The sequence below is a fragment of the Schistocerca nitens genome, chromosome 1 (assembly GCF_023898315.1).
Source record: "Schistocerca nitens isolate TAMUIC-IGC-003100 chromosome 1, iqSchNite1.1, whole genome shotgun sequence".
Classification (NCBI taxonomy): domain Eukaryota; kingdom Metazoa; phylum Arthropoda; class Insecta; order Orthoptera; family Acrididae; genus Schistocerca; species Schistocerca nitens.
Genome location: NC_064614.1, coordinates 820,783,047 through 820,807,785, shown reverse-complemented (window position 1 = coordinate 820,807,785; position 24,739 = coordinate 820,783,047).

The following is a 24,739-nucleotide window of genomic DNA, read 5'->3' as shown; positions in this document are numbered from 1 at the left end:
CTTTGCATTGAAATCTGGAGATCCTTGAATTACTCTAACAGAATGTTAGTCATAGCACTTCCATTTCCCTTCTGCCTCCTGGAATATGGCGTCACTTGTTAACAAAAATCGTCAGTGAAAGTTCACTTCCTATCTGTATGCTAAATTACTCATCTCTTTCCCAGGAGGTGAGTATACAGCTAGACAGTCCATCACTAACAGAAAACCCACAATTATATAGTGACATAATGTACCAAGCGTTCCAGAAGTCGCAGGACTTTGTGGAATATATATGGGTGCCTTCAAATCATCGGAGGGAGAAAAACAAGGATAAGAAATATTTCAAGTGCTGAAAGGAACCTCAGATTTTTCTGTATGCTCCTTACCTGTACTGGAAACCTTAAGGGGGTTAGGACGTCATACGGGACGTCTTGGAGCAGGAGAGATACCACAGGAATTTTTAATTTCCACTGTCTATACTTTTAACAATAAACTCATAAAACTTTGTCAGAATGACCAGAAATGGTTCAGGATTTACACTTATAGTGGTGTAAGTTCAAAATAAGAAAATAATTAATTTTTTTACATTTAATTTCACCTTTTTTTCACTTACCTTTGGCTGCATTTGTTGCTATAGGTACACTTTTCTTCATAAGTAAGGGAGATTCTTCGATGAATTTTGCACAGCACACAAACCATAGTTACAGGTGTATGAAACTCTAGAATTTTCCAAATCTATTAAAAACTGTGGTAAAAACTGAGATAATTAACTATAAAATTTGAGTTTTTTCTAAACGTGAAGTTTAAAATGTAACACCACATTCATTTTTTCACAAATTAAATAATTTCTAGAGTTTCATACACCTGTAAGTATGGTTTGTATGCTGTGCAAAATTCATAGAAGAATCTCTCTTACGTATGAAGAAACGTGTACCTATAGCAACAAACGCAGCCAACAGAAGTGAAAAAATGATGAACTTTCGCATGTAAAAAAATTTATTTTGTTATTATTTTGAACTTCCACTGCTATCATTGTCAATCCTCAATCCTTCCTGGTCATGCTGACAAAGTTTTATGAATTTATTCGCAAAACTATAGACAGTGGAAATTAAAATGTCCTGTGGTGTCTCTCCTGCTCCAAGACGGCCCGTTTGACGTCCTACCCCCGTCGATGAATGTAAGTCACCTTCAGCCTTCAGGTTTCCAAGTACCGTATTCTGTCCGATTAGATGTCAATTTTATAGCGTCTAAAGCATAAAAAATGGAATTCCAAAACATGCAAGCTAATCGTGGCAGTCATTTGCATCAAGGCGTGAAATTCAATAAGACAATAAAACCCTTGTGGGTTAAATCGCACTGCAGCAGCACTCATAAAGAAGAATTCAATATTGTTGTCAAGGAAGCCACTAAACCCCCGCCTTCTGAGTTGTACCCTCTAGCCACACGAAATAGCTTTCAACAATGGCAAGAGAATTGGAGCGTATCTCAGTTATTTGGGACAATATAATATGGCTGTGTTCAGGGAATTAATTCTTGTAGAGATGGATTTCACGATGTTCACCTATCCAGATTCCTCCTAATCGGTGTCTGCCGTAAGCGATTCAACTACGAAATTTCTCCGATGCATCTTCAACACACTGGAATTAATTTAGTACCGCGCAGTGACTGCGCTTGGATTACGCAATGTCACATCAACCACATCCTCGTTGCATATGAAAAATCTGAGAACACAGATAATCTTTTTTGGACCAGTTACATTGTCTGAACGTAGAGTCTTCCTCAATAGTTGCCGTCCTATCTTCTATGAGTAATCCCGCATATAATATAGAACCTTTCAAATATTTGTAGGCTGAAGTAATAGTGCAGCCATTGGAGCTGTGTTTACAACCATTTCATGTTAATTTGTTCTTCAAGTTGTCTCAAGTTAGGCAGCCAACATTCGTTTGTTATTGTTCCTGTTCTTTCCGATTTATTTCTTAAATTTATAGTGTCAGAGACACTTTTTTAGTCAAATTACCCTAATAATTCGATACGTCATGTCAAATACCTCGTATGTTTGCATATTTACATTTGTGCTGTAACACCATGGTTCATTAATCCATGCGTACTATAAAAGTCGTGTATGTGTGTATGTACGTCCCACATCTCCTCCTAAACCACTGGTTCGATGTCAACCGTGTCACTTACTGTCTGGAAACAACCACTGTGGATGTGAGAACCACCTGCCTCTCAAAGCGGAGGTGGTGCGGTAGAAAAAGAAGTGCCGCGCGGGATTAGCCGAGCGGTCTTAGGCGCTGCAGTCTTGGACTGTGCGGCTGGTCCCGGCGGAGGTTCGAGTCCTCCATCGGCCATGGGTGTATGTGTTTGTCCTTAGGATAATTTAGGTTAAGTAGTGTGTAAGCTTAGGGACTGATGACCTTATCAGTTAAGTCCCATAAGATTTCACACACATTTGCACATATTTTTTTGAAAAAGAAGCGTAGCTCACGACGCACAAGTAGCCAGACTGTATATATTTGAGAATGAGAGCACTTGGTGACTTGCAACCAACTCTGGACGTAATATGAAACCTTGACGAGACTTTTTCTCGTAGACATTCCTCGCAAAATGAAGAAAGGAAAAAAGTTGATCCCTCACTACATTTTCGCTGTTCATGCAGTAAAAGTACCGCATTTATTACTTCTTTACTACTAACGCTATTTGCAACACATTTTACAGACAGTATTCACATGGATCCCTGAATGCACCTGCAAAACTATATCATTGTACGGCACTTGGTCCAGGAGGTATCATGTCATAAGCATTGAGCTACGTGAATACGAAACTTCATGCCTAAATTCTCTAGAGATACAAGTGAAATATGTGTACTAATATGTTCGGAAAATGTTAAACATACACCGAAGAGCCAAGGAAACTGGTATAGGCAAGCGTATTCAAATACAGAGATATGTAAACACGCAGAATACGGCGCTACGGTCGGCAACACCTATGTAAGACAACAAGAATATGGCGCAGTTGTTAGATCGGTTACTGCTGCTACAATGGCAGCTTATCAAGATTTAAGTGAGTTTGAACGTGGTGTTACGATCGGCGCACGAGCGATGGGAGACAGCATCTCCGAGGTAGCGATGAAGTGGGGATTTTCCCGTACGACCATTTTACAAGTGTACAGGAATATCAGGAATCCGGTAAAATATCAAATCTCCGACGTCGCTGCCGCTGAAAAAAGATCCAGCAAGTACGGACCAACGACGACTGAAGAGAGTAGTTCAACGTGACAGAAGTGCAACCCTTCCGCAAATTTCTGCAGATTTAAATGCTGAGCCATCAACAAGTGTCAGCGGGCGAACCATTCAACGAAACGTCATCGATATGGGCTTTAGGAGCCGAAGGTCCACTCGTCTACCCTTGATGACTGGACGACACAAAACTTTACCCCTCTCTTGGGCCCGTCAACAACAACATTGGGCTGTTGATGACTGGAAACATGTTGCCTGGTCCGACGAGTCTCGTTTCAAATTGTAACGCTATGAAACCATGGACCATGTATGTCAGCAGGGGACTGTTCAAGCTGGTCAAAGCTCTGTGATGGTGCGGGGTGGGTGCAGTTCGAATGTTATGGGACCAGTAATACGTCTGGATATCTGGATATGACTCTGACAAGTGACACGTACGTAAGTATCCTGTCTGATCACCTGCATCCATTCATGTCCATCGTGCATTCCTACGAACTTGGGCAATTCCAGCTGGTCAATGCAACACACCACACGTCCACTGTGGCGCCAGGAGCAGTCTTCCGAGTTTAAACACTTCCGCTGTCCACCGAAGTCCCCATATATGGACATTATTGAGCATATCTGTGATGCCTTTCAACGTGCTTGTTTACCAGAAGAGACTTCTACCCCCTCGTACTCTTACGGCTTAATGGACAGCCCGACATGATTCATGTTGTCAATTCCCTCCAGCACTCCATCAAACATTAGTCGAGTCCATGCCATGTCGTGTTGCGACGCTTCTGCGTGCTCGCGGGGGCCCTACGCGATATTAGGCCGATGTATCAGTTTCTTTGGCTCTTCAGAGTATGTGACATGTTCGTACACAGTCAAAACCATTGGTTAAAAGCTCGTTCTAATCCCCTGGGTCGATTTCAGCCAAACAGTTTACACATATTACTTGCTGTCTAGAAGAAATACTGTGCCAAGACAGAGCCAGAAATCTCCTTTTGAGGTGGAGGTGAAAACAGAAGAGAGAAGGGGAAGGAGGAGGTGGATAGGTGGAGGAGGAGATGAACAGAGAGGGTGAGGAGGAGAAGAACAACCATGACAGAGGAAGGAAGAGATGGACAGGGAGAGAGGGAAGAAGGATACGGACAGAAGAGAAATGAGCACTTTGACTGAGAGAGGGGTAGGACAAAATGGACAGGGAGAGGCAGCGCAGGAGTAGGAAAGTAGGAGGACATAGCGGGAGTAGGAAGAGATATTGGGAAAGGATAAGCTGGACTTTGATGGGCAGGAGGCGATAACAGAGGGGAAAGGAGGAGATGGAAGGGATAGAAACATATGGAGGGACGGGGAAGGGGCACATGGACAGAGAGGGGGGAAGGAGTAGGTGGACAGGGAGAGGAGTGAGGAGCAGAAAGACAGGGGAAGGAGGAGACGGACAGTGAATGGCCAGAGATAGGAGGAGGAGGAGATGGAAAGTGAGAGGGGCTGGAGGAGGAATACAGAGAGTTCTGGGAGGAGGAAATGGAAGGAGAGGTGGAGGAGGCGACAGTTACAGAGAGGGGTAAGGAGGAGGTCGACTAATAGAGGATTGTAATACATAGATACCCAGCCAATACAGGGTACTTGGCTAGTATTATTATATTGTTCATCTACAAGGTGTACAATATAAACAAATTGGTTACAAATGTATCGTTCAAAGCATTTTTCGTCGCTGGCCACTACTTTCTCCCGTCTTTCGGGCAATCTACTTATCCCGCGTCGAAAAAATTGTTCATAATTTGAAGTGAACCACGAATCGATCCAATTTGTGACTTCTTCTTGAGATCGGAACTGTTGGTCAGCCAGGCCATGCCCCATTGATCTAAACTGGTGATAGTCAGAGGGAGCAATGCCTGGAGAATACGGCGAGTGGGGTAGGACTTCCCATTTTCACGTTTCCAAGTATGTTTTGACCTCGTTTGCAACGTGGGGTCGAGCGTTGTTGTGTTGCAAAATCACTTTATTTTGCCTCTCGCTGTATTGCTGCCGTTTGTCTTTTAATGCTCTAACGCGTTAAATGCGTTCGATAACGAGCACCTGTGATTGTTTCACTTGGTTTTAACACCTCATAGTACACGACGCCGAGCTAGTCCCACCAAATGCAGAGCATGAGCCGGCCGGGGTGGCCAAGCGGTTAAAGGCGCTACAGTCTAGAACCGCGCGACCGCTACGGTCGCAGGTTCGACTCCTGCCTCGGGCATGGATGTGTGTGATGTCCTTAGGTTAGTTAGGTTTAAGTAATTCTAAGTTCTAGGGGACTGATTACCTTAGAAGTTAAGTCCCATAGTGCTCAGAGCCATTTGTTCCATTTTTGCAGAGCATGATCTCTGAGCCGCGAATATTCGATTTGGCCGTCGACGTGGAAGCACTGCCGGTACATCCCCATGATTTTTTGCGTTTAGGGTTATCGTAATGAACCCATTTTTCGTCCCCTGTCACGATGCGATGCCGAAATCCCTTCCGTTTTTGCCTCTGAAGCAACTGTTCACAAACACACCAACGCCGTTCAACGTCTCTTGGTTTCAGGTCACACGGTACCCGAGTTCCTTCTTTCTGAATCGTGCCCATAACCTTGATTCATTTTGAAATAGCTTGCTGTGTCACTCCCACTAATCGTGCCAATTCTTCTTGAGTCTGACGCAAGTAATGTCTCCAATTCTGCATCTTCAGATGTTCAAATGTGTGTGAAATCTTATGGGACTTAACTGCTAAGGTCATCAGTCCCTAAACTTACACACTACTTAACCTAAATTATCCTACGGACAAACACACACACCCATGCCCGAGGGAGGACTCGAACCTCCGCCGGGAGCAGCCGCATCTGCATCTTCGAAAACATTCTCTCTTCCACCACTATGCCGGTCTACGACTTTAAAACCACCGTTCTTGAAGCGTTGAAACCACTCAGGACACGTTCTTTCACTATCAGCGTCCTTACCATACGTACTTCAGAGAATTAGATGAGACTCAACCGCTGTTTTTTTTCATATTGAAACGAAACAGTAACACCTCACGCAAATGACGAGAATTAGGCTCGTAAACTGACATTTTCAGTCAAGAACAACTTTATGATTTAGACACAAATCGACTAATGTTTGAATGAGGTTTTGTTGACCTGTTTCTTTCGACCTCTACTTACCGCTGTCGCCACCTATCGGCAAACGGCGGAAGCAAAGTTGTACACCTTGTATGTTTTCCATTTAATTTACCAAACCTATCGTCCAAAATTTTAATTACATGTCATTCAAGAGAGACTTAAAAGGCCAGTTGTTAAACTCGTATTTGTATGCTCTAATATTACGTTATCAATTTCTGATTTGTACTGTATATCAACTGTTTATCTCTTAGCTGCATTAATTGCCGTTAGCTGCCGAGGACCAAATAAATAACCTATACTGTTCAGTATACACACATCGGTCTTGCTTGTGTCACTTTCCCACCGCCATCTCCAAATAATAGTTGCAGCGAGTAACTGAAATGCTGTGAGTAGCTCTCACTTATATCTTTTTCTCTCTGCTGGTTCTTTAATTTACACAACAGACACAAAGCATTCAACTGAACCACGCTAAGGATGGTGGTTTAATTTTACCTCCATCTCACATAGTGATTCCATGTGTGAAAGAATGCCAGCAGAAGAGGGTAGATAAGTGTGAAGGATATTACTGCCCTGCTAAGCAAACCCCGTACTGGACATTAGTGAGCCATTACCATGGAGAGACGAAAAGTGGAGAGATTTCAACAATCTCTAAGTTAGCGCAGCATTGGGAGATTGGTTTCCATGGCTCACTCATGTCTTTGTCATTCTCTCTACCTATTGGCATAATCTGTGAGTCTAGTTCGCTGGCAAAGCTACTACGACCGCCGTTGGAATATTAAATCCGAAGTTGACTCGACAGTCGTATATATGCCTTAAATCATTCACTCCGGAATACCTTAGAATGCTTTCCAAAAAGTTGTTTGATCGCAGAATTTGGCTGTTGACTACGTACAGACACTACTAATTTAACCGATTGAATACTGTGTAGACGAGGGACGAATAAAAGTGAGCAAATACCGTACCAACGTCTCAGTTCTCATAATCCGTATACGAAGGTAGAGCCAGGAGTCACCTCATACTTCCCATAGTTACCAATCGACGGCAAGATGAAAAGGTCGAGCTCTGGTTCGTCACCACCATATTTGGACACTGCCAGGGTATTCACTGCTGCCGATTGCACAGCCCTTAGGCGTTAACCGGACGTCAGGTGCTTCCTCACTCTCCTGCACTTAGCCTTCTGTCGATAACACTGATTTGCTTGCTTTACGACATCGTATCTCGCACGGCTGCCTCATTCTACCGCTCGCTACGTACAGCCATAGTCGTAAAATTTACGACACAATTTCCTGTTTAATTATCTCCATATGGCCCGTACTCTGCGTGATGTATCTACAAATTAGTTACAGTAATGTGTTCTTGATGAGGGTACCGCTATATGCACATTTTGAATATTTACAAGAGACAAACTGCCTATTGGCTTCTGTCTCGGGTTCTTCGGCCGACGTTCATCTAATGATTTTTCTGACGTTTCGCCAGCACGAGTGGCTGGCATTGTCAAAGCTTCACCCTCCATTGCCGGTGGTGAACTGGCAGGAGGGTGAAGCTTTGACAATGCCAGCCACTCGTGCTGGCGAAACGTCAGAAAAATCATTAGATGAACGTCGGCCGAAGAACCCGAGACAGAAGCCAATAGGCAGTTTGTCAACAAGTGGCCACGAAAGCCTCAACAATTTTGTATTTACAAGAGAGTTTAAAACTAGTAGAAATTGTACGTGAAAGCGTTGAACGCTTCTCATTAGACACCTCCTAATACTTGTTGCTAATCTGTACGCAAAATCACAAAGCTTCAACCGGATGCTCTCTCATAATTGGTTGAAATAGGGATCGGAGGTTCGAGTCGTCCCTCGGGCATGGGTGTGTGTGTTTGTCCTTAGGATAATTTAGGTTAAGTAGTGTGTAAGCTTAGGGACTGATGACCTTAGCAGTTAAGTCCCATAAGATTTCACACACATTTGAACATTTTTTGGATCGAAGGGTTCGTTTTAGCCTAATAAATATGTCATAGTTGTACTTAATTACCTCGGCTGCTATCGCTGGTTAAACGCATGCGCTATCGTTGCAACGCTGGACCAGCTGATCTCATGAACTTCATACTGTATGTGCAATGGAGCAGAGGTCCCTACAGCGCAAAAATTCCGTCTAACCTAAAAGGCGTCTTGCATTTACGTCATGTGTGAGGTTAAATTTACCTGTCACCTTTTCTTCTCGTCATATGTACTGCCCGTTGGCATTTCATTGTTCTAGCTTCGCTTCTCATTTAGACTTTATATTTCACTTCTAATTTATCGTTTTCTACTTACAGTTATCATTATCACTTGTGCGCGATCGCTGGTATTTGTTTTCTGACTTCTGCGTTCGTGCTGTGCGTCATATATGATGGAAAGTTTGATACTTGACTTTGAAAGATGTTTATCACAATGATAACTATCAGATCAGTATTGGAAGTTCGGGTATAATCGGACAGTTAAGGATAAATGAAGGTAACAATGACAAATTGCACTGCTGGGACTTCAAATTTATTCCAGCGAAAGATAAACAAGGCATGAAGAACATATGTGAGCTACGAGGGCTTATTTTTGATGGCTGAATTATATTTAACGCAACTCAGGACTGTGTAATATACTGTTATACCCCTTAGTTTGGGGCAAAAACGAGCAGTCTTATACTTTTCCTCTGAGGCGTGGTACTCATTCAAGTCATCTTCAGTCCACCCTGTACAATCTTCACGTACCCCCTTCTCACACTTTAAAATACTTTGGCATTCCGGTCAGAGCCTCCGGTGGTGGTGGCCAAGTTTGCGTGAAGTGTGCTTGCTTGGATGAATGTGTGCTTCTTTGCTGAGGAAAGCTTTGACCGATGGCTGCATGTGTAACAGTCTTTTCATCGTGTCTGCAATTCAGCGGGTCATCTTTACGGTGAGCAGCAATCTGTCCTGATCCTTATAATGTTGTTAGTCAAACCTGGAGTTCCCATTGTTTGATTTTGCCCAATCATCTGATTTTCTGGTTAACGAGTAGGTCCCTTTGCAAAGAAGACAAAGCGTTTCGTTCTATAGAAGAGATGTTTGCCTCACACGTCTTTAGATTCTTCTGAGTCTTGAAAGACGTATGCGTCGCCGGCGATAGGAGAGGCATGGCAGAGTCTCTGGCCAGAGTTGTTGCTTGTCGCGAGTCGGCGTCAGTCGGTTTTAGTCTTCTGTCCGTGCTAGTAAGCAGTAGTCTGCAGTAGTCTTGAGTAGTCGACAGTAGTCTGCGCGAGTCTGCAGTAGTAGTTAGTCGGATATGGTAGTAGGGAGTCGGCATGCGTCGGCTGTGTGCTCTGGTCGCGACTCTGGTCAGGACTCTGGAGGATGAGTATTGTTGTAAAAGGTAAAGAAGCAGCATTGTGCATATTGAATAATGTATGTTAATTGTAATTTAATTTGTTCAGAAAAAACGCCCCAATAATAATTTTTTTATAAAGTAACTCTTTTAAAGAAAAGTATTCATTTCAATTTAAAGAATTTTTCCACTCTTTTGAAGAAAAAGCATTCATTTCAATTTAAAGAATATTTCCTATGCATTCCTTCCAATAATCAAATATATATATATATATATATATATATATATATATATATATATATATATATATATATATATATACGCCAGCATTGCACGAAGCTGTGTCGATAAATAAGAGCAGATATAGTTGCAGTTTTTATTGAGGTAAGAATTTTGCTTTTGTTATTCAGAATACAGGGCCGAAGGTCAGCGCTGCTGTCCTTATAAAATTTACCAGATATTATTATTTCTGTTGATAGATTCCATTTGGTTCATGGTTTATTATTTAATTAATATTATTGTGTGGTTTATGGTCAACTTTTCATTTCAATAATTTTTGTGTGAGGAGGTTACACTTGGCTCCATTTCAAATTATCATTTTTTAAATTTATGCGGAGAGGTTATAGTCTTTTTTGTGGTCTAGACCCAGGATCCCTCAACAAGATTTTTTTCATGTCGAGAAGATACTTTTCTTGCGCTGAGCTCATTTTTGCAGGGAGACTCCTTGACCACGGCGCATTTCCCTCTTCACCCAGTTGATAATGCCCTCTGGTAATGAGGAATTGGCTTTTCGCTTTCCGGTGATGCAGTAAATGAAAACTGCGTTTGTACAGCAGTTGAAGGACCAGAAAGTGGAGAAGAAGCAGTGATCCTGTTGTTCTATATGTAATTACTAAATTGTAGTTTCTCTTCCGAATGCGAAAATATTTTGTTGAGCCGAACCTACATAGGTAGGAATGATCATCAGAATAAAATAAGAGAAATCAGAGCTCGAACAGAAAGGTTTAGGTGTTCATTTTTCCCGCGCGCTGTTCGGGAGTGGAATGGTAGAGAGATAGTATGATTGTGGTTCGATGAACCCTCTGCCAAGCACTTAAATGTGAATTGCAGAGTAATCATGTAGATGTAGATGTAGATGTAGTTCTTAAAATGTGTACGCACGAGTGGCGTTCCGTGAAAAGCATATATTTCTTACGTCACACATATAATTTGTATCTCACGAAGTCACGGGTTAATATCAGGTAGTTCCGGTTTTACTCCATTGCTTCTATCCGGTCTTACCCCACCTGTACCTTACCTGTTAAATTCCTTATGGATAAGAAAGAAGGTAAAGAGTCGTTCAAGATGGCATATCTTCATAAAGCCTGTTAAAAGTGTTATCCATTGCATTACCAGTTTCACCTTGTAAAACGACGGTGTAAGTCCCTCACTGAACACAAGATATGACAAAGTAAGATAAACAGTCACTGTGAATGAAGTTCCTCTGTATGGTGAACATGTCACCGTACGGTGTGCCTCCACGGCTACGTTCAACACTGGCCCATTCTTTTCTTAACAGGTTGGCGCTCAAGGACCAAAGACGCGCCGTGTGATTGGACAGCGTTACTGCGACATGCTTCGCCAGCATGTCATACCCGTCCCACAGAAGAGAGATGTAATGAACTCAACAGTTTTCATGCAAGATGGGGTTCCACCGCACATCTCTCGTGACGTTCACCTGCTTCTCCGAAACACATTTGGAAACGATCGAATTATCATCCGATCGTTTCCAGGTGCTTTGCCGGCACGATCATCTGATTTCACTCCTTGTCATTTCTGGTTGTGCTGCTACTTGAAGGATAAGGTTTACCAGGGGAACATTCACACATGTGCTGATCTGAAGCGCAGCATGTCAAGAGAGGTAACGAGGACACCCAAGTACATGCTTCGTTCTGCTGTGCAGAATGCAATCCTACGCTTCCAGACACCTCTGGACACTGATGGGCACCATATTGTGCCAGTACCGTACCGGTATGTAATGGCATGATGTACCGTAGCAGCACAATAAAAGTGTTTCAACTGAATTGAGTCTGCATTATTTCTCGTCCCCATGTCCTTGATATTAATGCTACCAAGTTTGGTACTCGTACGGTATTAGTTTGCGTGTTATAACGTGTTAAATAGGGAAAGTTTAATTATAACCCCCCTGTATGTTCAGACTTAACATTCATTGTTCGGCAGGTGGCTAGTTTTCGAAGCATGATACAGAATCGGGTCTTCAGTAATCCATCCAAATAGCGCCTCATCTAGTAAAATGCTTACAGCAATTTCAGATGCATATGGAAATCCTGTTCATTTCTTTCTTTTGTGGTGATCCACTATACGGCATGTGTCATGCAGGGACGATTGTGTGCATAATTACAGCAATGTTCTAAATGACGTAATAATCACTGGAATCAAAGTTGTAAGGTTTATGCATAATTGTGTGGAAAAGCTAAACTCACATTTAAAGATTCTACTATTTTCACGACATTGAGTGCAATTTGCAATCAGCGTCTAACTGCAACACGTAACTTTAGGCGATATCTGCCTTAAGCAAGAATTCCACCCATAGTGAGCCACTGTTATAATCAGTTATGTGTTTCTCAAAACTGCAGTCAGTGAAAATTATATGCCATTTCTTTGCTTGCTTCTCAGGTCAGGAGGTAATTTATCATCTGCGGATTCAGAGAGAGCCGGACGTTCATTACCTCATGTATAACGTAATTACTGTGTCTTTAGCTTACAGATTTGTGAAGAGAATTGGTTAGGATAATAGGCAGAGCCACAAATGCTCTTTGCACGTAACTTGTCTACAAGGTGGGTCACCTATTAGTTCTTGATATCAGATTATGAACTTTTTACGAGTGAGACTAATGGCAAAATTCATTCTGATCTTCAGTAATGCTCCACATTCTTTACTTGATCTAAATTTGTTGTATATATTCTTCTATATGTCTCTCTTTTAAAATTGCAATGTGATAAAGTGGTCGATTGGTTCAAATGCCTCTGAGCACTATGGGACTTGACTTCTGAGGTCATCAGTTCCCTAGAACTTACAAATACTTAAACCTAACTAACCAAAGGACATCACACACATCCATGCCCGAGGCAAGATTCGAACCTGCGACCGTAGCGGTCGCGCAGCTCCAGACTGTAGCGCCTAAAACCGCTCGGCCACACCAGCCTGCTAAAGTGGTCGGAAAGACTGACCCAGCATATAGGAAAGTCAAAACAACCTTCGGTGGAATTAAAATCAAGGGTGGTAACATTAAGAGTGCAACGGGAATTCCACTGTTAAATGCAGAGGAGAGAGTGGATATGTGGAAAGAGTACATCATCGGCCTCTATGAGGGGTAAGATTTGTGTGATGTGATAGAAGAAGGAACAGGAGTCGATTTAGAAAAGATAGGGAATCCAGTATTAGAATCATCATTTAAGAGAGCTTTGAATGACGTAAAACCAAATAAGGCAGAAGGAGAGGCCTGGCAGGAAGTCGGCGTTCAAAAACATCCCAAAAGTGTTCTATGGGATTCAGGTCAGGACTCTGTACAGGTCAATCCATTACAGGGATGTAACTGTCGTGTAACTACTCGGCCACAGGCCGTGCATTAGGAACAGGTGCGCGATAGTGTTGAAAGATGCAATCGTCATCCCCGAATTGCTCTTCAACAGTGGGAAGCAAGAAAGTGTTTAAAACATCGATCTAGGCCTGCGTTGTGATATTTCCACGCAAAACAACAAGGGGTGCAAGCCCCCTCCATGAAAAACACGAGCACACCATAACACCACCGCCTCCGAATTTTACTGTTGGCACAACACACGCTGGCAAATGAAGTTCACCGAGGATTCACCAAACCCACACCTTGTCATCGGGTCGCCACATTGTGTACCATGATTCGTCACTTCACACAACGTTTTTCCACTGCTCAATCGTCCAATGTTTACGCTCCTTATACCAAGTGAGGCGTAGTTTGGGATTTATCGGAGTGATGTGTGGCTTATGAGCAACACCTCGACCATGAAATCCAAGTTTTCTCACCTCGCGCCTAACTGTCATAGTACTTGCAACGGATTCTGATGCAGTTTGAATACCTGTGTGATGACCTGGATAGATGTCTGCCTATTACACATTACGACGCTCTAGTCGGCGGTCTCTATCAGTCAGCAGACGAGGTCGGCCTGTACGCTTTTGTGCTGTACGTGCCCCTTCACGTTTCCACTTCTCTATCACGTCGGAAACAGTGGACTTAGGGATGTTCAGGAGTGTGGAAATCTCGCGTACAGACGTGTGACACAAGTGACACTCAATCACCTGACCACTTTCGCTCCCTCACGATGTCTAATGACTACTGTGGTCGCTGATATGGAGTACCTAACAGTAGGTGGCTGCGCAATACAGCTAACATGAAAGACGCATGTTTTTGGGTGTGTCTGGATACTTTTGATCACATAGTGTATGATCTGTAAACCTGCAAAGACCGTTAGTGTAAATGGTGCGAGACCGAAATTGTGAGAAAAGTAGGGGTAAGCTGTTGCGAGAGATGGGTAATATGCAATATGCACAAGAGTCAATAGGGAATAATAAGAGTGTAAGACCAAGAAAGAAGTGCTCGGATTAAAAAGAGTGTAAGACCGGAATATAGTCTTTCTCCCCTTCCGTTCAATCTGTACATCGAAGAAGCAATAATTGAAATATAAAAAAAAGTTCAGGAGTGGAATTAAAATTCAAGGTGAAAGGATATCAACGATACGATTCGCTGATGACTTTGCTGTTCTCACTGGAAGTAAAGAAGAATTACAAAATCTGCTGAATGGAATGAACAGTCTAATGAGTACAGAATATAGATTGAGAATAAATCGAGGAAAGACGAAAGTAATGAGAAGTTGCAGAAATAAGAACAGCGTTAGACTTGACGTCAGGAATGATGATCACGAAGTGGATTAAGTTAAGGAATTCTTCTCCGGGGCAGCAAAATAACGAATGACGGACGGAGCGAGGAGGACATCAAAAGCAGACTAGGACTGGCATAAAGAGCATTCCTGGTCAAGATAAGTCTACTAAGCCTTAATTTGAGGAAGAAATTTCTGCGAATGTACCTTTGGAGCACAGCATTGTATGGTAGTGAAACATAGACTGTGGGGTAAAACCGGAACGGAAGAAAATCGAAGTATTTGAGATGTGTTGCCGAAGACGAATTTTGAAAATTAGGTGGACTCATAAGGTAAGGAGTGAGGAGGTTCTGCGCAGAATCGGAGAGGAAAGGAATATGTGGAAAACACACAAGGAGACGGGACAGGATGATAGGATATCTGTTGATATACTTTCCGGGATGTGAGGTCGTGGTCCAAGAACTTTTCTGCTCCTTACGTTTCGTCCAGAACTGCGCTGGAGTTCCTCAGAGGCGCTGCTCCGCTGAGTCTTGCCGACTCAGCGGAGCAGCGCCTCTGAGGAAGTCCAGCGCAGTTCTGGACGAAACGTAAGGAGCAGAGAAGTTCTTGAACCACGACCTCACATCCCGGAAAGTATATCAACAGCCATGTCACCCGGTCGTGAAAGCCTTCATTCTACGATAGGATATCTCTTAAGACATCAGGAAATGACTTCTATGGTACTAGAGGGAGGGAAAAACAGCAAAACCTATAGACGAAGACAGAGATTGGAATACATCCAGCATCAAATCAGTCAGAAGACTGACATCTCACGAAAACAAAAAACAAAAAAACTGCTACTTGCAGACTCATTCATCAAAATCTCTAGATGTCTGTGTGTACGAAATCCTCAGAGGGCGAGTCCCATTTATACTTGTTTGGTTTTTCTCTCTATATCGTCTTTCATAAAAATGTTCAACCTCCAGGACCTTGTATAAGTGTTCGTTATTCGGTCATCAGTTTCTGTTACTAGCATACTAGTAAATGATGAGATCTGTCTAACGAATAGTAATTCCAGTGTGTTATTAAATACAGCATAGTTTCTTTTCTCACCCGCGTGGTCGACGTTGCGACGTTTATTTCTGAGATCTAGGCGGCAAGAGCCGAGAGAGGTGGTGACGCAGTAAAGCACTAGGCCTGTATTCTGGAGGACGACCTTTCAAATATGGATCCGGCCACCATATTTAGATTTTCGGTGATTTCTCTAAATTGCTTAAGGCGGATGCCGAGATAGTTCCTTTGAAAGGGAGGGGCCGACTTTCTTTTCCATCTTTCCCTAATTGAGCTTGTGCTGTGTGTGTAAGAAATCGATGTCGGGACGTTATGCCCTTATCTTTCCTACCCGGGGAAGGTACGCTGTGACGCATAATTCCTGGGCTCTCCCCTGTATTACATTACTATCGTCGTCGCAGTGTGTCGTTGAGTAAGTGCCTGCGACACATTTAATCAGACAAGCAGTGGCTCTCTTCGCCGTTCTGGGAATATGTACCGCCAACATTTCGGTAACTTATCTCAAAATGATATAAATTAGATAAGGTACAAGAGGTTCCAGAATAAATAATGTTTGATCTTCGAAACTGGACGAACAGGATTTGGACAGGAGAAACACGGCAGGCGGAGTACGGAGTCTCCTTCCAAACACCAGTGAAAAACTATGGATGAATCAGATCAACCTCATTAGAGGTGTGCTTTATTTTATTATACGCGATACGAAGAATAGCAAAGAAACCATCAGCATTCTAATTGGGAAAGTTTAGAATGCCTTGAGCTTGTGGCTCTCAGATGCTCTATCCAGGTGGAAGCTACTAAACACGAAACCTCTCCAGAGCGAAACATGGGTTTAATTCTGGTCATACATAAACCACACCAGTTGCAAGACGCAATCAATACCTTCACTGCGCGATAACAACGGTGAAGTCACTGATGACAGTGCCACTATAGCAGAGTTATTAAACACGGTTTTCCGGAACTCCTTCATCAAAGAAGACGAAGTAAATATTCCTGAATTCCAATCACTTAATGAAGTGAAGGCATCCGGTCCAGATTATATACCAGTCAGGTTCCTTTCAGAGTAAGCTGATAAAATAGCTTCATATTTAGCAATTATATACAACCACTCGCTCACAGAAAGTTCCGTACCTAAAGTCTGGAAAATTGCTCAAGTCACACCAATACCCAAAAAGGCAAATAGGAGTAATCCGCTGAATTACAGGTCTATATCACGAACATCGATTTGCAGTATGGTTTTGGAATATATACTGTGTTGGAACATTATGAATTACCTCGAAGGAAACGGCTTATTGACACATAATCAGCACGGATTCAGAAAACATCGTTCTTGTGAAACACAGCTATCTCTTTATACTCAAGAAGAAATGAGTGCTATCGACAGGAAATGTGAAATTTATTCCATATTTTTAGATTTCCAGAAGGCTTTTGACACCGGTCCTAACAAGCGTCTTCTGAGAAACTGCGTGCCTATGGAATATCGCCTCAGTTGTGTCACTGGATTCGTGACTTCCTGTCAGAAAGATCACAGTTCGTACTAATAGACCGGAAAGTCATCCAGGAAAACAGATGTAATATCCAGTGTCCCGCAAGGAAGTATTACAGGCTCTCTATTGTTCCTGATCGATATCAACGACATAGGAGACGATCTCGTTAGCCCTATCGGCTTCTTTGCAGATGATGCTGTCATTTACAGCCTTGTAAAGTCATCAGATGACCAAAACGAGTTGCAAAATGATTTACATAAGATATCTGTATGGTGCGAAAAGTGGCAATTCTCCCTGAATATGTGCTAAAAGAAATCCACTAAATTTAGATTACGCGATAAGTCACACAAATCTTAAGGCTGCAAATTCAACTAAATACTTAGGGATTACAATTAAAAATAACCTAAATTAGAACGATCACATAGCTAATGTTATGGGTACACCAAAGCAAAGACTGTGATTCATTGGAAGAACACTTAGAAGGTACAACAGGTCTACTAAAGAGACTACTTACACCACGTTTGTCCACCCTACTTTGGAATACTGTTGTGCGGTGTGGGATCCGCATCAAGTGGGACTGACAAATGACATCGAGAAAGTACAAGCCGGCCATAGTGGCCGAGCGGTTAAAGGCGCTACAGTCTGGAACCGCACGACCGCTACGGGCATGGATGTGTGTGATGTCCTTAGGTTAGTTAGGTTTAAGTAGTTCTAAGTTCTAGGGGACTGATGGCCACAGCTGTTAAGTCCCATAGTGCTCAGAGCCATTTGAACCATTTGAGAAAGTACAAACAAGGGCGGCTTGTTTTGTATTATCGCGAAATAGGGGAGATACTGCCACAGACATGATACATGAATTGGATCATTAAAACAAAGGCGTTTTCCGTTGCGACGGGATCTTCTCATGAAATTTCAGTCACAAGTTCTCTCCTCCGATTGCGAAAACATTCTGTTGGCACCCACCTACGTAGGGAGAAATGATCATCACGACAAAATTAAGGAAATCAAGGCTCGCACAGAAAAACTTAAGTGCTCGTTTTTCACGCACGCCGTTCGAGAGTGGAGTGGTAGAGAGACAGCTTGAAGGTGGTTCAATGAACCCTCTGCCAGGCACTTTATTGTGAAAAGCAGGGTAATCACGTAGATGTAGAATTAGGAATATTCCTAAGATTTAGCCGGCAATGGGAGAAGAGGTACTGACGGACAGTTCCTGAGAACCAGACCGTTTAAATTACTGAAACTTGTAACAAGCAACTTTTTTAGGAATGAACTAAACGAGTATAGAAAAGATATTAACTACAGTGCCAGTGACAGGTGTCAATAGATGTCCCTTGTACCTATGCGGAGGGAGTGAAGTGTCTGCTGCGGGTTTCTCAATTTAGGCCATTGTCACAATCAACAGTCTTGGCCATCAGTACCAGGTATGTGGATGACAGGGGTCACCGGGGACTATCGTGGGTTATTAACAGTGACTTGATCAGTAATAGTACAGAAAATCATTAGTCAATTAGAAGAAACACCTGCAGAACATTTAGTCTATCCAAAACCGTCTTCTCACTATGAAGGCATAACCTTATCGTCAAATGGGTACCTACGTTCGCGGCGTGCCACAGGGTGCAGAATGAACACAGTTGCTAGAGTGTTGAAACATGGAAAAACGTTGAAAGAAGGTCGTATACAGTGATTTTTGGTCAACTTTTTTTTATTTGAGTCATCGATCTTCTGAATGGTTTGATGCAGCCCGCCACGAATTCCTCTCCTGAGCCATCCTCTTGATCTCAGAGTAACATTTGCAAACTACGTCCTCACTTATTTGTTGGATGTGTACCAATCTCTGTCTTCCTCTTCAATTTTTACGCTCTAAAGCTCCTCCTACTACCATGGATGTTAATCCCTGATGTCTTAACATATGTCCTGTCATACTGTCCATTCTTCTTATCAGTGTTTTCCATTTATTCATTTCCTCCTCGATTCTCTCCTCCCCACTAGCTGAATGGTCAGCGCGTTGGATTGTCACGCACGGGGGTCTGGGTTCGATTCTCGGCTGGGGAGGGAAATTTTCTCCCCTCATTGACTTGGTGTTGTGTTGTCCTCATCATCATTTCATCCCCATTGTCGACGCGCAGGTCGCCCAATGTAGCGTCGCACTCCCTAAGAACTGCACTTGGCGGTCGAACTTCCCGACTGGGAACGGGAACCGCCGGCCATTAACGCCATACGCTCATTTCCATTTCTCGTCTATTCTGCGGAGAACCTCCTCATTTCTTACCTTATCAGTTCACCTAAGTTTCAACATTCTTCTGCACCACCACATTTCCAATCCTTCTATTGTTTTCCGGTCCAGTTCTCCCACAACCGACGTCTCCACAGCCATACAATACTGTGCTCAAAAAGTATATTGTCAGAAAGTTGTTCCTCAAATTAAGACCTTTGTATGATGCTAGTGGACTTATCTTGGTCGAAATGCCCTCTTTGCCGTCATGGGTAATTTTGATGGTTTTGATGCCTAGGCAGCAGAATTCTTTGACTTGATCTACCTTCGTGATCACCGCTTATGGTGTTAAGTTTCTTGTTGTTCTCATTTCTGCTACTTTTCATTACTTTCGTCTTCAATTTATTCTCAGTCGATATTATGTACTCCTTAGAATGTTCATTCTAGTTCAACAGGGCCTGTAATTCTTCTTCACTGTCACTAAGGATAGCAACTTCAACTGTGAATCTTAACTTTGATATCCTTTTACCTGCAATATTAATCACATTCTTCAAACTTTCTTTTATTTCCGTCGTCGCTTCTTCGACACACAGGGGCGAAAGACTACATCCCCGTCTCACATCTTTTCTAGCTCGTGCACTTCAAGGTGCACCTACTAAACTTCGTGCAGACTGGTAGAATGGTACGAGTGCGTCGGAAGTGGTGACGTATCTCATCTGAGCGCATCGTTCAGGCAGATGGCGAGGGCATTCACGTTTGAAGATGTTTACTTGAAATAAAATGTGACCTCTGAGATGACTGCCATGATGTCTCACTGCAGAACGACGCAGCAACCTATAGCCTGATCAAGCGTATCCATCTGTTCTTCTACATGATATGGATGTTATTTCTACCTTCAGGAAGACAATCCACCACACTATCGCTTATGAAATGTTTTAGAATCCTTTGAGCAACACTGCTTGGATATTGGGTCATCTGGCCTCAATCCCACGGACATCTTCTTGGCAGCCATGAAAAGAGATGTGCGGTGCTTGGACCTAGTCCCAGTCAGTATCACAAGGCGGGCAGCAGAACGCTTTCTGAGTCCATCAGGGCAAAAGAGGGTACTGCACGCTCTTAGGAGGTTGCTCATGTTGATGTATGCCTACGAACAGCTTCTACTCTAGTAACACACAATTTATTGTGTAAAACTTGTGAATTCAAATTAGAAGAAAAATTTCTTAAATTTACCAAAATATTCAAAGTTTGATAGACCGAAGGTTGTCATTAAATAATTTTGTTTCTAAGTTACCGATGAAATTTTTGTAGCTTAAACACTGAAGAGGATCAGTCGGCTACGCTTTGTTTCTCTCCTTCGTCCAGTGTTTCCACTGTATTCAGGGACTCTAACTCACATCCAAGGCTACATTCTGAACGACTGATTTCTTTTCCTACACCCGCCTCGTTTTCTATGTTTAAATGGATATAAGTTAAATCACAGTGTTTGTTACTGCTACCCACAGCGTTACGAGTCTGAATAACATTGTAGGCTAACTCTCATTCATTGTAGTAATTTTGAAAGCTGCTATTCTTCGCTTCTGTGATTGCACGGACGGCTATCACTGTCATGCGGACAACTTAGAATAGATACTCACGAATTTCCTAAAAGCGTTTGGCATGGTGCCCCACTGCAGACTGTTAACGAATGTCTGAGCATATGGAATAGATTCCCAGACATGTGAATCGGAGATTCCTTAAGTAGTAGAGTGCAGCACGTTGCCCTCGACGGCGAGTGTTAGTGAGAGGCAAGGGTACCGTCAGCAGTGTCCCAGGGAAGTGCGATACAACAGGTCTTGTTATCTATACACTTAAATGCTCTGACGGATGGGGTGAGCTGCAGTCGGAAACAGTTCGCCGATGACGTTATAGCATACGGGAAAGCATCGCCGTTGAGTATCTAGAAGGATACAGGGTGAGTTAGGCAGATTATCTACTTGCTGTAAATGTAGAAAGATGTAAGTTAGTACGGATGGGTAGGAAAAACAACCCTGTAGTATTGGAATACTGTGTGACTGCTTGGCAAAGTTCTGTTATTAAATATCTAGGCGTAACTTTGCAAAGCGATAGGAAATGGAACGAGCGCGTAAAGATGACATCAGGGAAGGCGAACGGTCGAATTCGGTTTGTGCGGAGAATTTTAGGAGAGCGTAGCTCACTTATTAAGGAAACCGCGATAGAACATAAGTGCAACCCATTCTTAAAAATCGTTTGAGTGGTTGGGAAGACATCGAAGTAGCTCAGAGGCAGGCTGCTAGATTTGTTACCGGTGGCTTCCATTAACACGTGAGTATTGCGAAGATGCTTCGTGAACTCGAAAGGTATCTCTGGAGAGAAGATGACGTTATTTTCGCGAAATACTATTGAGAAAATTTAGAGAACCGTCATTTGCAACTGACAGCTGAACGCTTTTTTGCCACCAACTTACATTTCACGTAAGAAATGTGAAGGCAGTAGAAGAGAAATGAAGGCTCGTACGTAAGGCATATGGACAGTCGATTTTTCTGTAGCTCCATTTGCGAGTTTAACAGGGAAGGTAAAGACCAGTAGTGGTACAAGGTACCCTCCGCCGTGCACCATACGGTGCCTTGCGAATATATATGTAAATGTAGATGCAGGTACCCATGTTGCATTCCTGGTAGGTCAATAATTTCTTTTCCTCGTGAACGAATGAACTCATGTGTTTCATGGCTGGTGTGACCCTTCTCTGATTACGACACTGCCGTAAGTGCAGCTATCCTGTGTAAGCAATTCTGATGCATATGTGTATTGTAGGGATAGTCTGTTGCTGATGAGAGAAAGTGCAGGGAGAAATCTACTCCTCTTGCAAAGGCGCCGCTGTGCTTCACGTGTCGATTGGGCGGACAGATCATTGTCCACATGGTCACCCCCCCCCCCCCCTCTCCCGCTTAGTCCAGGAGAGACTGTGGAGAGGACTCGAATTAAACCCACGACATTGGCGCACACTACGGTGACCATAAATAGTAGAAAACATGTGGCTCACAACACGTTTTCAAGACTGTTAGACCGATTAATTGAAAGAGCACAATTGGTGCCACATTACAAAGGGCGAGGAGGACGTCGAACTACACGGATTCGCGACTTACAATGTGCGGCGTTTACTAGAGTGGATGAGGCGACTGTATTCAGTACTAGAGCAGTTGCTCGTGAAATGAATGTTTCGCAGACAGCTGTGTGGCGAGTAATATAAGAAATGTAGGTCCACCCTACCATCCACATTAAATGCATTCTCTGACTCATGCTGTCTTTAGAGTTCAGCTAATGGTTCTTGGAGCGCCGCACAAGCTGGTGGTGGTGGTGGTGGTTAGTGTTTAACGTCCCGTCGACAACGAGGTCATTAGAGACGGAGCGCAAGCTCGGGTTAGGGAAGGATTGGGGAGGAAATCGGCCGTGCCCTTTCAAAGGAACCATCCCGGCATATGCCTGAAACGATTTAGGGAAATCACGGAAAACCTAAATCAGGATGGCTGGAGACGGGATTGAGCCGTCGTCCTCCCGAATGCGAGTCCAGTGTGCTAACCACTGCGCCACCTCGCTCGGTCACAAGCTGGCATCACTTTACCGAGCATGCACTCTTCACGGGTGAAGCCTGCCCCACCAGAGACAGCATGGTAAATAGTCGCAATACTCGTGTTTGCGTCAATAACAATCCCCACTACTGTTGTGAAGAGTCATCAACTCAGTATGGCAGACAACATGCAGGAAGACGTAGTCAATGATTACGTACTAGGCACGACTTTCTTCCTCCTCGCTTAAATGCACCAGCGTACACCGTGTTTGTTTATCTTGGAAAATGTTCCACCTGTTGTTTGTTCATCAGTGGATGTGATTCCAACACGATGAAGCACTACCTCACTCTAGACTGTGGGCTCGTGAACACCTGGTTCAGACATTCCCTCAAAAGTGGATACGACCGCTACGGTCCCAGGTTCGAATCCTGCCTCGGGCATGGATGTGTGTGATGTCCTTAGGTTAGTTAGGTTTAAGTAGTTCTAAGTTCTAGGCGACTGACGACCTTAGAAGTTAAGTCCCATAGTGCTCAGAGCCATTTGAACCATTTGAAAAGCGGTCATGTTTTGTGGCCAGCATGTTCACCTGGAGGCACCTCAGTTGATTTATTTTTGTAGAACCACGTGAAAATCTTGTATACAAAGCGTTTGTCGTGCCTGAAGAGGATCTCCTGGGAAGAATTCTCACTGCCTGCGTCACTGTTCAAACGACACAGGGGATATTAGTTGACAACATCGGTAGCTCCGTGAGGCTATTTGCAGATGACACGGTTGTCTACAAGAAAGTAGCAACATCAGAAGACTCGTACGTACTCCAGGAAGACCTGCAGAGGATTAATGAATGGTGCGACAGCTGGCAGCTTTCCCTAAACGTAGATAAATGTAATATAATGCGCATACATAGGGGCAGAAATCCATTCCAGTACGATTATGCCATAGGTGGTAAATCATTGGAAGCGGTAACGACCGTAAAATACTTAGGAGTTACTATCCGGAGCGATCGTAAGTGGAATGATCACATAAAACAAATAGTGGGAAAAGCAGGCGCCAGGTTGAGATTCATAGGAAGAATTCTAAGAAAATGTGACTCATCGACGAAAGAAGTAGCTTACAAAACGCTTGTTCGTCCGATTCTTGAGTATTGCTCATCAGTATGGGACCCTTACCAGGTTGGATTAATAGAAGAGATAGACATGATCCAGCGAAAAGCAGCGCGATTCGTCATGGGGACATTTAGTCAGCGCGAGAGCGTTACGGAGATGCTGAACAAGCTCCAGTGGCGGACACTTCAAGAAAGGCGTTACGCAATACGGAGAGGTTTATTATCGAAATTACGAGAGAGCACATTCCGGGAAGAGATGGGCAACATATTACTACCGCCCACATATATCTCGCGTAATGATCACAACGAAAAGATCCGAGAAATTAGAGCAAATACGGAGACTTACAAGCAGTCGTTCTTCCCACGCACAATTCGTGAATGGAACAGGGAAGGGGGGATCAGATAGTGGTACAATAAGTACCCTCCGCCACACACCGTAAGGTGGCTCGCGGAGTATAGATGTAGATGTAGATGTAGATGTAGCACGGGCACGACAGTACAGCGTCATTAACTGCGTATGAAGAGTACGAGTAGGAAGTTACTCGAAACGTTGCCTCCAGACGATGTAACTACTAGGTTAAGAATCAACGAAGATTTCATCAAAGAAAATTGCTGAGAAGGCCTACGTTCTCTAGTGTCATACTGCGTGAAAGTCCAATATCTATGAGCTTACGTTCGCTGCAGCGATAGTATTCCTTTTTTTTTCGAATATACGGCTCCATCCAACGTCGGTAGCGCCGATCGCTGCAATGGTT